The sequence below is a fragment of the Adiantum capillus-veneris genome, chromosome 19 (assembly GCF_014529385.1).
Source record: "Adiantum capillus-veneris isolate H3 chromosome 19, ASM1452938v2, whole genome shotgun sequence".
Classification (NCBI taxonomy): Eukaryota; Viridiplantae; Streptophyta; class Polypodiopsida; order Polypodiales; family Pteridaceae; genus Adiantum; species Adiantum capillus-veneris.
In genome coordinates, this window is record NC_140949.1 from 69,257,158 (window position 1) to 69,274,103 (window position 16,946).

The 16,946-nt window shown below is 42.3% G+C and overlaps 1 pseudogene; it reads right to left on the minus strand.

The window, feature by feature from the left end:
* LOC147434194 (receptor-like protein kinase FERONIA) overlaps positions 1-15,011 on the minus strand; it is a 49,999-nt pseudogene extending 34,988 nt beyond the window's left edge.
* Positions 15,012-16,946: the final 1,935 nt, after the last annotated feature.

Genomic DNA, 16,946 nt, shown 5'->3' on the forward strand with positions numbered 1-16,946 from the left:
GAACTACCCACTCTAAGAAATTCCTCTTTGTTACCCTTTCGGAGTCCTCCATGCTCTTCCTTCAAGGCTAATTTTAATGCTTCCCAAGTTTCCCCATGCTCATTTCTAATTCCCCTTACATGCTCTCTGATCTCGGGAACCACAGCAAGTTCAAAACTTTGCACCATCTCTGCTTCGGGCACTCGATGAAGCTCCATCTCCTTTACATATCCACAAAGATAATTTGTTACATATTTACCTTTACATTGGTCCAATTTATTCACCATAGATTGAAGCGCTTTGGTTGAGGAGAGCTCCCTCCTTTCTGTAGCTTGCTGTTGCTACATAAACACTGCAAAAGCTTGAAACATTTGCATTGTGACTGGATCAAACCGAACCCCCTGTTGCTCTTGTTGCTCCATAGCTTTAAACCTTTCTTTTGAGACCTTCAATGAAGATTTTGAACCATCACCCTAGCCTACTTCGCGTTCGGTTCACCAAAAACATGTCAAGAAGTGCACAATGCGACTAGGAAAGCGCCGGGCCTCTGACTGTGAGGATTCGTAGCAAAATCAAGCAAGGCGTAGACGATTTAAAGCCAAAAACACACTAAAAAAGAAAAAAACTCCATCCATGAAAGCTCCAATTTGAAAAAGAACCAATACTAACTCAAAAATCTTGTGTGTGTGAAGATTAGGTGTAGCCTCGCTCCTAATTGCACAGATGCAATGCTCATTCGACCTGTTAAAAACCCTAAATTTACACTTTGATTCTTCGTCGTGACCATTTCATGGAATCTTTAGTACTTCATTGGAGAATCCGAAGTAGTTATTTTAGGAGGGTAAACCCTAATTGGAGGCCTCACAGCCTCAACCATGTAGTGGAAGCAGCACGGGACTGCACTAGCACCCTCTAAAGGAATGGTTGTATCTCCTTGATCATGTGCCCAAATGAGCTCATTCTTGGCTCTAAAAATTCCCACACAACTTGAGAAACAACACCAGCATCCGTGATGTGGCATTTTGAGCATTTTTAAGGCTATTTTTGACCATTTAGCCCAAAAATGTCACTTATTGTCCGTAAAAAGCCCAAACGAGTCCGAAAAAATCCCTAAAATATTGGAAAAATACCATTGGGCTCAAATTTCATGTTAAACCTCATTTTAACACTTGGTAAGCACTTTGGACACGTCTTTTACGCCAGCGCACGAAACCTGCTATTTTGGGCCGAGATTGCCCGCATTGAGAACTTCCTAGGCAAAACGAGCGTGCCACTTCGAAACACTTCACATTTGTACATTCCCAAAGCAAATTAGGTATAGATTTATGTGAAAAAGAATTCCATGGTACCACGTGTAGGGCCTCTCCTGCCCGGCAAGGTATGTACACGACTGCAACCGTGACATTCATTTTCGCATATATCACAGTATGTACATTGTAGCATTTGGTCCCACACATCATAAACATTAAGAGTGAGGTAGATAATTTAAGTTCACATTGTGAAAGTGCCATCGCACGACAACGCCTGCTCACTTTCTCCAATTTTTGTGAGCTTTGGCGATCGTCAGCAACTCAAAAAATATTTTGGCTCAAAATTTTTGTTTGGTCCCATTTTGGCCTCCGTTTCCACTACAGGCAGTATTGCGTAGACAATTTTTTTATTTTTTGCAATTTTTTTGTCAGTATCGTATAGGTCACTTACAATCTTCTACGGTTTGTGCTATATAGCATGTGTTGTTTCCGCTTTGTTTCTCCTCTTTTTAGGCAGTTTTCACACCAGGTGCAACATTCGCCATGGTTGAAAACAACACAAATTTGTTCAAGATGTTTGTTGTTGAGGACAGATTGGATGAGGACAATTACCCTATGTGGGCTTACATGATGCAACATTTCCTTGTGTGAAAGGGAGTTTGGAACATTGTGAAGGGCATTGATGTAGCACTACAAGAGGTTGTCTGCAGTTGTGATGTTTTTAGCGTCGAAAATACATTGGGTTTTATACTCCCCGACGTCGCTAAGACCGTCGCTAACAACATCACTATGAGAACTTCGTTAGGAGCTTTGCTATAACCGTCACTATAGTCACCACTATATAGTGATGCTTATAACAAAGCTTATAGCGATGATTACAGGCTACCTATAGCGGCGCTCATAGCGACGTTGCAGAGCCTTATATAGAGACGCTTATAGCAATGCCCGAAAGTAAAAAAAATTGGGTGGCAGGACATTGAATGCCTTGCCACCCATCAACCATATTAAATGTTTGAATAATAGAGTGAAGCTAAATGAATCCAAGATAAGCCCATATTCACCTTTGAAAGAAAGTGCAAGGTATAGACCCAAGGTTGTCACCCACAAGACAATATAACCATTAACTCCATCATTTATATTGTTGTTTGAATAAAGATACAAAACTAACAAAAGTAAATTGATGAAAGTAAATCAATGACAATTGTACACATCGTAGGCAAAATCACTTGATTATTAAGATTTGCAAATGTAACAGTTACAACACCATTGTTATTATTGAGAAAATATACATGGTTTTCCAATAGTTACAAAAATATGTATACACGTCATCTCATTATACATGCTATGACAAAAGGAAACTAATGCTATCTAGCTACGGCTAGACTGACGTCATCTAATCAGATGTCTCATCGCGTCCAAGTGGCATATCTGTCGAATTCTTTAAAAAAAAATAAGACAACTTTTTGTAAGTTTAAATATATAATTCACAAAACAATACAACAAATAGAAAAGAGTAAACCCTAATACTAACCATGCCACCGTAAGAACTAAGAATGTCCATCACGGTGTTTAAGCCCTTTCTGTTTGCGTACTCATGCTTGTACGGTGTGTTGAACAACCACGCACGAGAGAGAGAGACGACACCACAATTGCAAGCCCCAAAGTGTGTCTAGAGCACACATTGAGTACACATATATAGTGGGGACTCCTAGCTATATATAACGTAGGGGTTGGTATGTATAGCTCCAACACCTCCACTCAAATAGGAGTCCCTAATTGTGGATGAAAAAACCCTTGGGGGTACAAGGGAAAAACCCACAGCACCATATATATGCACTGTTATATTAACAATTATCAAAGTTTACAAAATTCATTTTTCAAGAGCTACTAGGAGTATTGCTTTTACAATTTTGTCTAACGAAAAGTATCCTTGTGCTGCATTGACGTTGGAGAGGGGGAATGGGGGAACACGCCCGACACAAACACAAGGGCCTCTCTATAGCTCAGGGTATCCACAACACCCCTATCCTCTCGTAAAACACCTTTAAAAACACACTTTACACTAGCACACCACCGCCTGCCCAATTGACACTCCACAAATCCACCACACAAAGCACATCTACTGCCACAATCTGTCTCCACCCTTACACATGCTCACAGCCGTTGAATCTCACTCTCTCACACAAAACACCATTGGTCCGTGGGGATACACACTTTCACACAACCGTGTAAGAGGAGAAAGATAGAGAGAGATGGCACCTGGCGGTTAGAGAGAGAGAGTGTGAGGGAAGAAGGAGAGAGACACAAATAGATTGCAAACTTGTTCCTTCATTGAGATTCTCAATTACAACATAAGACCTCTCTTTTACAACTTTCCCATGCCCCTTGGAACTTCCCACAAGGTGACTCTTCATTCCTCCCATAGACCTTAGTCTAAAGCCTAGGGAATAGTGCACTGTATACATTAGGGTTTAACACCTGTCACAGTCCGGTGGTAAAATGTTTTTTCAAAGACAAAAACTTTTGACTCGAATCCCACAAATCCCTTGTTTCAAAAATTCAATGCTCATAGAATACTATGATGCAAAGTGCAGTGCCTGGAGTCTACTCCAAGGTACACATATACACCACAATAAACCATGAAACAACGCCCTTTTTCCCCCGAAGCATTTAGAAAATGTAAAGCATAGTGCCTGGAACTTAATCCAAGATGCACAAATACATTCCCTAAAGCTATTCATTGCATTACAATCACCAAACCAAAAATAGTGTGTCTTCTCACCAAAAGTGTGAATATAAGTGCACCATTTATTGGCAACATGCCAAGGCTGCGAACCCATCATCTAAATCAACATCCATGAGAGCTCATACAACAAAAACTTGTAGAACCATAAAGTAATGAGAAAATATCCACTCCATTGAGTAGATTCCATCTTTGAGCCAATCACATAAAAATAAGCTTCATTTTGTTAAAACTCTTCAACAAAAAATCCTTGCTTTGACAAACACTTCTTCAAAAAGATTGTGAGCTTTGGCTACAATTTGTAAAGCTATGCTTTCAACAAGCACATTGAAATCAAAAAACATTAGCTCCATGTTATTTGTGCAAAGATAAACTCCATTCCTTGATGAAATTTGGACTTCAAGACACCAAACATGATCACTTTCTAGGCAATGAGAAAAATCCATAAGATCTTTGCATCATCATGCACAAAAATAAGCATTAGTTTGCTTAAAATCACATCATCATCACATTTCCTAGCATGGATAATCATACAAGCCCCATCATGATTTACATAGGCACCAATTGTGTGGATAAATACACATATTCCACTCCACAACATTGCCTCAAGAAAACATTCATTTAGCATAGCATCAGTTTGTGAAATAGGTTGCTTCAAACGCATCACAATATGTTTCTCATGTTTGGACCTTTCATGAAGAAGAAATTCATTTTGGTTAGTTTCCATTTCAACATCATGAGCAACACAAAACTCTTCTTCCAATGTGAGAGAATTCACAAAAGCATCGATGACATCATTTTTGTCATCAACAAGAAATGAGAGATCATTTTCATCTTGATTTTTCTTCAATGTTTCTTCACAAATTTCAACAAAGCATTCATTTTTAGAGTTGCAATCATTAATTTCTTGAACCACCTGATGGTAGTCAATAAACAAATCCATGTCATCATCATCATTTACGAAATCAAAACTATGCAATTCTCCATAAAAAATCGATGGAATTTGACCCACAATACTTTGGTGGATGGTGCAATATGTGAGTATAGAGCTACTCGGGGACTTTCCCTAGCTCGCTTGGCTCATAGGGTCCTCTCTCTTCACTCCAATCTACATCATTTGCCCACCAATCCCATGTTCATCATGGTCATCATCATCATCATCAAATACCCCCTCATCTGCTAGGGTATGCCATGCTCTCAATAGTTTCTTTAGAAACCTTTTTTTTTTCAAGAAACTCATGCAAATGCTTTGCATTTTTGTGCAACTCCTTTAGCAAGTTCAATTGCCTATGAGTGCGAGATGTATTGTCACCATGCTTATAAAACCACAAATATGATTTTTCCAATGCATCAATGAAATCGTCTACCCATGCTTTGGGTTTATGAAAATTGTTGTGTACAATGTCATATTCAAGAATGTAATATTGCTCCAATAATGTTAATGAACAATGGCGGGCTTTGTGATCATCATGCCCGCACTGTGAGGACGGCTTATTGAGACATTTTTCCCATTTGTCGTCGTATTCCCCTCAAAAAATACAAGGTGGCTTGCATTTCTTTGCCATGCCTTCATTTTAAGTCAATGATGTGCTTCAAATTATGTAACATGCACCTTCAAATCTCCCATCATCATGTTGATGACGAGCTTTGTAGTGAATTGTTTTCTGAGCGTAAGGTTTTTTAGCACATTCTATCAACCACTTTTACACACATATATTTACTTTGTGAGCCAAAGGTCCTTTTTTGAATCCTTGAGTCCACAAGCAACCACGTGGCGCATCCCAAAAAAAAAAGAGGGCAAACAAGTAGAAAAGCACGAGCAAGCATAGGAAAAGGCAGCGCGAGGAGCGTTTGGCTGGGCCGCTCCACAGCCGTGGGGAAGCGGAGGCAGTGAAGTGTGTGTGAGCTGATCAATTGTCATCAAGGAGAGAGGAGAGCCATCAATTGGGCTGAAGTAGGAGAAGTGTGCAGGATGAGGGGACTCCACAAGGAGTACATGCAAGGTATATACCCCATTGTAGGCGGTGTGCATATTGTGTGCTTTTTACTTGTGCTTACGTCAATGCTTCTCCCTTGTTCGAAAGGTCTTCATAGAGTTTTCTCATAACTAATGATGAGGCATCGGATAGGTTTACGCTTGTTTTTTGACATCCTTCAGTTGGATTTCTTTCTAGAGCACAACTTGCTATGTTCTGAGAGCTTTGGGACAAATGATGCAAATAGTTTGAACCAGCCACAGGTTGAAACCTAATTGCAGTAGCTTTCTGCTTCTGATAGCTTGAAAGATGTTTGCGAATGACGCTTAGTTGTCTCAAAGCTTCTTTCTATTATTCAAATTCCACACAATACTCTATCTTTGCGGTTCAGATGTTCTCTTCAGCTTTGGAAGGAGGGTTTGATCTCATCACTCGTCTTTCCACTTAAGAAAGCTAGAGAAGTTATGCCCTTAAATTACGGATAATACACTGGTGAGCCCACAACTCAAAATAGTTTTCTCCACATTTTTTAGCGTGCAATGATTTATCACAATGTGAACCATACGACCTCCTGAAACCAAACAGGACACTACATTACAGATTCTTCTTAAAAATAGCCCAATTTGTGTTTCTCTCTCTTGGAGAAGGGCCTCTTCTTAGGTGTTGTAGCCTGATCACATGTAAATGACAATAGGTGGGCCTCAGATTTCCCTTTGACACCTGTAGATAATTCAAAATACAAGGAACTTATTCGCATTGAAAATGATAAGGTCTGCAGTTCTTTTTTGATTTTTATGCTCTTTTGAAGCTAATGTCTCGTCCAAGTCTGGAATCATGAGTCTTTACCATTCAAGTGGTGGTGGTTTTGGATGTCGATGGGAGATGCAGGCACCGGTAGAAAAGGTTCTCATTTGATTATGCCCTTAGTCCAAAAGTCAACAATCAAGTTTTCTTCTAAAATGCTTGAATTAATATGGTGAAAGGTTTTGTTGATCTAAAGCATGGGATGTTTAACGTGCTTAGCCAAAGTTATTCAAGGTATTGTACATACGCACACCAAGTGTTGACTGAGTTGTTTTCAGTCAACAACATTTTTCAAGATTGGCCTCCTACATACTTAAAGTAGAGAAACGGTGGTTGAAAAAATGATACAATGTGAAAACAGTTCAGCGGTGCTCTCAAATGTGCAGATTGGAGATTGGATTGCATGTTGTGATTAAATCATGGAAAACAAATATTTTCATGAGCTTATAATTTCTATTGTTTAGGATTACCACACTGTTTCTCCATTTTCCACACTTGAATCTACGAAAGTGTTCCCTTTGCAGTGATGCAGACTATGAGGGTAATCCTTTCGTTTGATTTTTTCATGAAATACCTGACATCATATGTGCACACTATTGAAAGTACGTTACCCATGCATGAATACTTTCATTAGGAACTATGCAAGTACTAGATGTATGCCATTCATGAAGAGTACATCAAGAGAGAATGGACTTACGAAAAAATAGACGAGTACTATGTGCATCCTCTGTTTACGGTAGTTTCAGTTGGGATTTTGGATGCTAGTAATGTAACTAAGGAACACACCAAAGGTGAGACTTGGAAAGCAGAGGCAGCTTACTCAGCACACTTTGATGACTGGATCAAGGTCAATGTGCAATACACTGTTGATGCTCGTCGGTGATTTAAATGTGTTTCAAGTACGCCAACCGAGTTTTCCTTTCAGTGTTGTTGATGTCATGTACTCTGGATGAGGAATTTGTTCATGGAAAGTTCCGTGGTTTTGGAAATTGGGAGTTGAAACCCTTGCCTAGGGACGCGTATGTCTACTTGTAAGAGCAAGTAGCGACATTTGAATATGACAATGAGTATCACAAGTTCTTTCACTACTTTTCTTTGTTTAAGATAAAATTCATGGATTTCAAAGACTTTGTATCCAGAACAAGCTCATCAATCTTCTCGTGTACGTCATTGCTTCTAAGTCCTGGCTTTTGTTTCCCGAGTGCAAAAGCATCATGGACTCAACATGTCTTTAGATTGTAACCAAAGAAAAGCCACACTCGAGGAGGGTTGTCTCTGTTGTATCTTAACTGTCAAAAAAGTATTTTTCATTGGAAACATCATTAAATGGCTAGAAATGTTCTTTGCTTCTCTTTGACATCGTTTGCTATTGAAGCACCATCACGAGCCATTACTTCTACCTGCTCTTGAAGCACTGCCTTGGCTTTGGTATGGTCAAAGATAGAGTCATTGGACTCCCAAATGCAAGGCCACAAATGAGAAATATATTAACCAATTGTGGTTGTTTTGACGCAGCCTTTGACCCGCAACTTCTTGGCCAAGCTTCTATCACTGCATTAGAAATCAACCTGCAGGTACACAATCAATCCTCTGACCCACGAAGCTTCCTTGAGAAAGTTGTCAATCTTCATGTAGAAAACTCTAGCAGAATTGGTTTCTCTCTCCCCAACTCACGAAATCCCAACAACAGGCTTGAGTGCACGCATATGCTCTCTCTCACTTGGTTTCTCTCTCTCCATCCTGCACTAACAAAAAGAGGACCTCTACTCACAGACTCGTTAACAAGTCCGCATGTGCGTGGGAAGGCACAATATAGGATGCTTGAGAAGACTTCTTGATCAAATGCAGCATGTACAGGTAGTTACAGAAGTTCCTATCCTAATCAATCCTGAAGAAAATGTCAATGTTGTTGTTGTTGCATCCTACAAAAAATGTTGAAGGAGTTGTATCTGAGCTTGCTCTCCACAATCTTTGTAAAGAAGAGGAGAATCACGAAGAGGAGGAGCCCGAGGAGAAGACGGGAAGGAGAGAGAGAGAGCACGAGCACTCACTTGTAGATGACCATTTCTTACGATGAGGCAGCTAATAATTAGTAGTGACTAATAGATCCACTATATTATGATGGGTCGACAGTTGTATAACGTGGTGATTAAATCAGGACAACCCTTACACAGTCAAATTGTCCAGATTGGCCGCCAACTAATGGGCAATGGGAATCCCCTGTTTAGGGTGGGTTCACATGATCCGTCGGTACAAGTTCATGCTTTGAAAGCTTCTTCCTTCACTAGTTTAGACGGAGGCAGAGATAAAGCTCACAGACCTGCCTCAACAAATCAAGTTGCCTGCACTATTGGCTGTAGCAACCAAAAACACGATCTTCGCACTTCGCACTGAAAAGGGTATGGTAGTAGAAACTGTTCCAAGGCGGGGGGGGGGGGGGGGGGGGGGGGGGGGCACCAGCTCTGGCAACAAAGTTGATTTGTAAAGCTTAGTATGCATCTCCTCGTATGTTCACCCTTGCATGATTATTGCCCTTAATTCCACTTATAGTTTCTGGATAGCACATGGTAGTGAATGTGACGTGCATGCAATAGAGTGAATATGGTTCCTTCTGCTATGGGGACATAGAACTCAAGACGCCCATTATCATGAACAATTAGAAAGGAGGATACATAATGCAGGCTAGTCAACATGGAGGCAAAAAAGACATAATTGCTTATGGAAGTAGCTTACAACACACACACACACACACACACACACACACACACAGAAGCTAATATTGATCAAAGGACATAGAACATAAAGTTACATCTGCTTCTCTTTAAAATTAATCAATATCTTACATCTTCTGTATTTGTCTTAATGTGTGTTTTGTGTATGGCAGGGAGAACATATATTCACAACATTGGACATTGTGATCGCAAGCGCGTCTCCAGATCAACATCTCTAGCTCAACCACACTACAAGGTCTGTTATTTGCATCCAATTTTCCATGCGCAAGCGTTTGCTTGGTGCAACACATAAACGCTACGGGCAAGGCACGGCTTCCGTTTCTTATAATGTTTTGGAGAGACCACAGTGCCAGCTCTCCACCATACTTTTGTATGGCACCTCCGCATGACATGCACTATATATTTTGTACTTTCAGTTTGTGAGGTTTCATTATAAGACGATATGTTTAACTATTCACATTGCTTTTTAGCTAGACTCAAATATCGGCCTATAGATTGGACAATTGAAAAGCACAAGTACAAGATTGCAGGTCACTAAAGCACCTCATTTCTTGTTGCAGTTCATTGATACACTTGACTTTGTATCCTCCCATGAACACAGTAAAAATTTTAAAATGTGCGTTCTTCTCTTTAAAACTCAACTAACTCTCTTAAAAATCACCCCTATAGTCTCTATTAATTGACGCCACTTAACTGTCTCTAACCAAAAATATAATAACATTTCTAAATGTATTTCCTCTTAGGCAATGTCGCCGTTGTCGAGTTAGTCACAATCTTGTTTCCGTTAGTGCTAGATGGTAAATATCAATTTTCATATGTCCTGTTATATTCAATAGTTGTTTTATAGCAAGGCCCACCAAGCAAGACTAGTTTTCCTTTAATCATGTACAAGCTTCACTGCTAGAGTATGGGAATTGTTGACTTTTTTCTTTTAATAAAAAAATTCTATTTTTCTTTCTTTCGAGCATCAATAATTGCTACATACGTGTTAACTGCGAGCTTGAAGGCGGTGGGCTTCTACTGTAGTGATTTCTTGAATTGATGCTGTGGTTTGCGCCTTGCAACTCTGACCACAATCGAGTCTTTTTTTGTTGTTTTTTCTTGGCCAAGGCACCTCGTGGGTTTTGTTTGCTTCGAGCATAGTGAACATGGTCCTATATTGCCTTCGTAAAACTTCAGGCTTCAAAATTGCGAAATAGTAGCAGCCTTCAACTAGCTGCATGCACAAAAAAAATACTCATACCCGCATACAACCAACTTGCCATCTCCCTTAGGCTGCAACGGATTCATTCCCGTATCCATTTCTTGGCAGCGCAGTAAACACCGATCATCATGTAGTCGGCCGTTATACAAAAACTTGAATAGCATGTTTATAATGCAAATAAGTCAACAAAGGGTTCATTACCAGGGGGGTTGTTCCTTAGAGTGCGTTGACGCACTACCTTATCCTTGCAGATAGAAATTGCTACAGTCGATTGCTTTCTCGCCTCGTCATGGCTTCCATCACAGTAAACACAACTGATAATATTTAACAAGTTACTTTTAGTGTACATTGTTGTAACCACCTCATTATCTCCTTCCCGATGATGTAAACCCGTTCCTATCTCTAAAAGAAGAGACACCAGCAGTGATTGCCATGTGTAAGAGGAGAAAGATAGAGAGAGATGGCACTTGGTGGTTAGAGAGAGAGAGTGTGAGGGAAGAAGGAGAGATGGAGAGACACACAAATAGATTGCAAACTTGTTCCTTCATTGAGATTCTCAATTACAACATAAGAACTCTCTTTTATAACTTTCTCATGCCCCTTGGCACTTCCCTCAAGGTGACTCTTCATTACTCCCATAGAGCTTAGTCTAGAGCCTAGGGAATAGTGGACTGTATACATTAGGGTTTAACAAGCTGGCACCGAGGAAAAAGACCAGAGTAGGAGAAAGAGAAGGGGGGAAGGGGAAACAACAACAAAATGGGGCAACAATGCCTTGATTACACTTCACCAAACATGTACACAGGCTTACACTGCCATCACCATGGCCATTTCCACAAGAAAAAATACAAAGGGCTTTGACAGGCACACTCCTCTGTCAGAGAGATCCACTTTGTAGGCTTTAAATGGCCCAAAAAAAAAACCCCCTAATTTGATGAAAATTTGACTTTTATAGGGGGGGTCTTCAATTTTGGGAATTGCCATCTCATTTTACCATTTGGCACCCTGATTTGGTATCTTTGGGAAGGGGGCACCACCTTGCTTCATCTGCTCAATCCCTCTCTCTTTTGCACTTGGGGGGGGGGAATTAGCGATGTCGCTATTGCCACCTAGGCTTCTTTTTATTTTTTTCCTCTTTTTCTTCATTTTTTACCCCTTTGGGCTACCCAAATCTTACACTGCCGCTCTGGCCACTTCTGTTCGGCTCACACCTGCTTTCTCTCCCTCTATTTCTCTCTCCTCCCTCACTTTGGTCCCGGCCTTTGTGTGGCCCCTTACCTTCGACTTTGCTCTGCCGGCCTCGGAATGGCCCACTCCTCTTTGCTTGGTCCACATGGAGGCCTTCCTCGGGCTCTCTCTCCTCCCTTTTCTTGGGACTGCCCCTCACTTGACCATTGTGGACCTGGCTGCTCCCTCTCTCTTTTTTGCTCACATGAAACCTCCCCTACCCCATAGCATTAACAATGTTGCTATTAGGGGGGGAGGGGTTTCCCTTGAAAAGTGGGGTGGGGATGCTGCCCGTGGGAACTCGGTTGCCCCTGGAAGCGCCATGCCATGTCATCAGTGTGAACAATCATCCGCCTCCCACCTCCATCCTCTCCTCACGCAGGCTTGCCACCACGCCACCCGCCCTGGCCAAATATCCTGCCCAGTGCTACCTGCGTAGCGCCTAGCAGAGCCGCCCCCGCATTCCACCATAGACAAGTTCGAAGGGGAGCTTGCCTCCCACACACAAGCTCTTCAATGAGGTCTTTGAATGGGCTATATAGCCCACCTTCCCTACTCCAAACCGCGCATGCGTGTTAGATCCCTTGCCGCATGGCAGTCACCTGGGCCTCCCTTCTTTGAAATGGATTCCAATGCCCCAAAAGACCCCAAGGGAAAAAACTTTTCATCTTTGCTTTGAACATTTGCCATTTGAGGTCCATCGATCTGGTGTCCGAGCCGCAAATCTATGCTGAAAGATGAGACTATCAACTCCAAACTCTCTCTCTTTGTCCCCCTTTTGGCTTCAATATACGTGCCAACCGATACGGTGTAAAACCAAGAAAATCATCTGCATTGTCCTCCCTAGCAACTGCCACCAACTTCGACTCGCTATATCTTACTGACCAAGAACCCGATTGACGCGCTGTCGATTTGTGCTATCCTCCCATGATGTACACTATCATTGAGGACCTTGGTGAGGTCCCAGGGCAGTCACTTATCAAAAGATCCCTATATCACGTGTGTTCAAGAGGTAATTAATAATACCCTAATATACATACTATACTTGCAATGTGAGCCTATTTAAAAAAGCCCCACCCCCCTCTAATGTATACATAACAGTATACATTTTTATACATTTTGGTCTTTTAATAATCCTCTCCGGTTAACTCACGTGATATCATACACATTCTAAAAAGTGACCGCCCCAGGGGTGAGGTCAAACAACTGCCAGATGGTGCATCCTCCGATGCGGGCAAGTGGGCTCAAACCCGGCCCCTGGAAAATCTTCAACTGATCATAATTTGCTATCCCAAGCTCCGATCTGCAATCCAAGAGAATGGGCACAACCCATAATTTGAGCCCTACACATGTATCCACTAACATCATACTGGGCCACTTGTCCCCAGCTGTCCTACCGGCCAGGGATCTGCTACACACTCTGTCTTTGACTTGCAATATCTTGAGCACCGGGGCTCTATTTGACAAGCTATCTGGACCAAATTCTAGAGCACATTGAGCACTACATTTCAAGACACTAATAGACCACTTTGAGCACCTTCACTTGCTACCCCAATTGAGCCATCTTTGAGCCTCCTTGGCCTAAAAAGATACTTTAGAGATACTTTTCCGCTACCACTAGTCTGCCGAGGACCTTGGTACCTACCCTAGCCTTCTTCACTACACCTGCTTGCAACCTTCTCTTGGCATTGACCACTTTCCAACTTGGACCAACTTTGGCTGCAGCATCATTGCCCACCCCCTCGTTGAACATTTATGTTCAACCACACATGGGATTATTGCACTAAAAAACTGCACACCAAACACAAACTCTCTGTACACCACAAAAACACCTAGCATATGTACAAAGATGGCACCTGTAACCTGCAGTATTTGTTCATGCGGGTTGCCCAACCCCTTGCTTTATTTGTCATCAACCGCCTGGGTCAAACACCTTGTACTGGCCTTCTACGTCCACCTGTAGCAGCTATGAATAGTGGCATATCAAGGCACATAACCAACCTTATAGCCAAACTGCCAGCATCATACTTCTACCACCCCAAGCACTCCTTGGCAAACGGCCCACTCGCAACAAAACACTTCCAAGAGCATCAAATAGAGCACCATTGTGCTCACCATCCAAAGACATACCTGCACCATCGCTGGCACCAAGTAGACCTAACATATCTGACACACTTAACGTGCCCTCCCAACCATGTAAAGCTAGATCCTCATCTAGAAGATCCTGCACCTGCTCAACAACACACTACACAATTGCTTTGATCACCATTCCTTTCAACCACCACTCACAAACCTCCTTAGAAAGCTTGGACACCGCCTTGATATCGACATCACCTGTCATAGAGTGAACCAACTGCATAGGAAGCACCTCTATCTCTATCTCCACTCTGCCCTTCTCACCTGCCATGCACTCAATTCCAGCATTGTCGAGCTCCTCCTCTTCAACTGGCCCTTCAAGGTCGATAAGCTGCATCTGCTTGTCCGATGCAATCACCAGCCCTTCCACCACTGCATCATCAAGCTCTATCAAGGAAGAGGGAAACTCATTCTCTATTGCATCACCCTCGTCCTCTTCCATGGACACAATTTCTCTGTCCCTCCTGGCAAAACTTTGCACTTGTTGCACCACCATGGAATACTCAATCGCTACCTTCATCAACATAGCCATTAGCATGGTACCACATACTAGCTTTACCTACTCTTTACCACATGTAGACCTAGAGTGCTCCGCTTGGTCTTCACTAGGCACTTCGGATTGCACTTTATGCTGCTCCTTGCACACATTCACTGCCTCTCCACTCGCATATAAGAGATCAAACTCATCATACCTGGACTGAGATGACTCGGTATTTCAACTCTAATCTGCATCCATAGAGCTATTGTCATTCGACTCGGCCTCTTCTTATGTTTCAAGCTCAGGAATCTCCTCTAGCTTCACCGCTTTGACCTCATCTGCAACCTCACTCTTTGCTCTTTACCACACTTCAATGGAGCTTTAACAGATACACTCAAACTTGATAGCACATCCTTTGTCCACTCTGGAACCACGTGCACTTCCTCCACAATTGGAACCACTCTAGCTGGCATCTTCGGCATAGGAACCACCCTATCTCTCTGTAACCAAAGAACCCCTAGTTCCTCTCGCACTTGTACTTCTTTTTGCACCACCTATGGCTGGCTACCACCGCATTACACTGCCTTGGCATAATTGCACTTTGCAAAACCTACCTAGCCTCATGCTTCTTCAAAATCGTTTTGGTTTGCCCTCTCGCTAGAGCTACCTCCTCTTCATATGGCAATCCACGAATTTACTCAGTTTCAAAAAACTGGCATGTTTTGCACCAGTTATTTTGATCAATTTCCCCCAAAGGGCTTCAAACTCCCACTCGAATGCTTGAAAATCACCCTTTAAGCTTTGCTTCAAAACTGTCCAGCTTTCTCTTTACTTCATTTAGCTGCACATCCGCTACAAATCTTCTTCGAAAATCTGCCTCTAGGGCTTCAATATTTTCCTTTTTTCTTCACCAAGGCTATCGAACCATAGCCTCGCTTTACCACGGGCCAGGAGCGAGAACACCTATACCGCACCATCTTCTCTCAATAGACTGCTTTCCAACACGAGTAATCGTAGTAGTCTTGAAGCTAGGTCTCCGCATCTTCAACCCTAGTGAAATGGGAAATCCCGTCCAAGCCATCACTAGTAGCACGTGCTCTTCAAAGGATGCACCTTTGGCATCACCAAAATCACCGCTTCGACTTCAACTAGGAGCATCAACACAGTCCTCCATGGGGGCACGAGAAGATAGAGATGGGGAATAGGGGAACACGCCTGGCACAAACACAAGGGCCTCTCTATAGCTCACGGTGTCCACAACACCCCTATCCTCTCAAAAAAACACCTTCAAAAACTCACTTTACACTAGTAGACCACCGCCTGCCCAATTTCCACCGCTCACACACTCCACAAATCCACCACACAAAGCACACTTGCCACGGTCTGTCTCCATCCTACACACGCTCACATCCGCTCAATCTTACTCTCTCACACAAAACATCGTCGGTCCGTGGGGGCACACACTTCCACAAATCCGACACCGAGGGAAAACACTAGAGCAGGAGAAAGAGAAGGGGGGAAGGGGAAACAACAACAAAACGGTGCAACAATGGCTTGATTGCACTTCACCAAACATGTACATAGGCTTACAGTGCCATCCCATGGACATATTCACAAGAAAAAATACAAAGGGCTTTGACAAGCACACTCCTATGTCAGAGAGCTACACTTTGTAGGCGTCAAACGTGGCCCAAAAACAACAAAAAAAAAGCCCCTAAGTTGATGAAAATTTGACTTTTATAGGGAGTTCTTCAAGAAATTGCCATCTCATTTGACCATCAGGCGCCTGATTGGGTATCTTTGGAAAGGGGGCACCGCCTTGCTTCATCTGCTCAATCCCTCTCTCTTTTGCACTTGGGGGGGCATTAGCGATGTCGCTATTGCCACCTAGGCTTATTTTTATTTTTTTCCTTTTTTTCTTCATTTTTTACTCCTTTACCCAAATCTTACATTGCCCCTTTAACCACTTTTGTCCAACTCACACTTGCTTTCTCTCCCTCTATTTTTCTCTTCTCCTTGACTTTGGTTCCGGCCTTTGGGTGGCCCGCTTACCTTTGACTTTGCTCTGCCATGGCCCACTCCTCTTTGCTTGTTCCACATGGAGTCCTTCCTCAGGCTCTCTCTCCTCCCTTTCCTTGGGACTGCCCCAATGCTCGAAAAAAACGTTTTTTCAAAAACTTGGCAAACCTACATATGTGAAACAGCAAAGGTAATTTGACAAAATTTGAAGGTTTTTACACCAAATTACACTATTTTTTTAAAAAAATTTGTAGGTTTTCTCACCTTCAAAAATAAAATTTAAAGGTAAATTTCAAAATTTGTAGGTGGGATTACACTAAACCTAGGTTTTTTTCGAGCACTGGACTGCCCCCCACTTGACCATCACGGGACACCTCCCTTTGTACTTGCCGCCCGCC